This window comes from Diospyros lotus, chromosome 4, assembly GCF_014633365.1.
Source record: "Diospyros lotus cultivar Yz01 chromosome 4, ASM1463336v1, whole genome shotgun sequence".
NCBI classification, from domain to species: Eukaryota; Viridiplantae; Streptophyta; class Magnoliopsida; order Ericales; family Ebenaceae; genus Diospyros; species Diospyros lotus.
The window spans coordinates 34,843,887-34,844,774 of NC_068341.1; positions in this window are offsets into that span (position 1 = coordinate 34,843,887).

Sequence of the window (888 nt, forward strand, 5' to 3'; positions counted from 1 at the left end):
TGGCCTCCGCTTTGGTTTCCATCGGTTCGAAAGCTATGGTTCTTCTGTTGCTGTTTAGGGTTATGATGATTGTTGTTGAAGGAGAAGGACGGCTTCGGGGAGGTTCCCCGGCTGCGGCTGGCGGTGGCGGTGGAGGCTCGGCTGCTGTTGCTGCTGCTGCTGCTGCGACGGCCCGGCGAATGCGGCCGGAATGACGGCATCTTGAGAAACTCCGCCAGCGGGAAATGGGAAGTCGCCGGATTCCGCTCGGTTACGGTGGAGATAGCAAAATGGATGCATTTGATTTCGTGTTTTTGCAATTATTCGATAATCAAAGTAAATAAAAATGATAATAGTTATCTCTCATTCATGCAAATCAGAAGGCACAAGGACGGTGGTTCGCCGGAAAACTCGGCGCTGAGATAGAGAGAGATAGGTGCGTAAAATTTCCCCCCTTTTTTCTGATTGTTGTTTCCTTTTAACGATTTTATTTGAATTAACACAAAATGCTTATCTGCGAGAAAATCGTACGCTTGGTGGGAGTGGTGGTTGAGCTTTCGGGAGAGAGAGAGAGAAAGAGAGAAGGGCCAGGAGCAGATGACGGAAACGTACATAGAAAAGGGCGGCACAATCGAGAGGAGGTAAAATGCCTTTGATTTCTTCCTTTCCAGACAGAGTTTCCACCATTGATATGGCGTGCAAGCTTTCCCTCCTCCTGGCGTCCACTGCAACCATACCAGGGACAGGGGGTTGTTTAAAAGGGTAAATTATATTAAAAAGATATTCAAATTTTAGACTTATTTTAATTTTTATAATTTGTTAACACTCAGTTGCTGCAATTATAGAAGTAGCATGCTATTAGTACTTTTTGAATTACTTAATACATATAAAATGACAAAAATACTTATC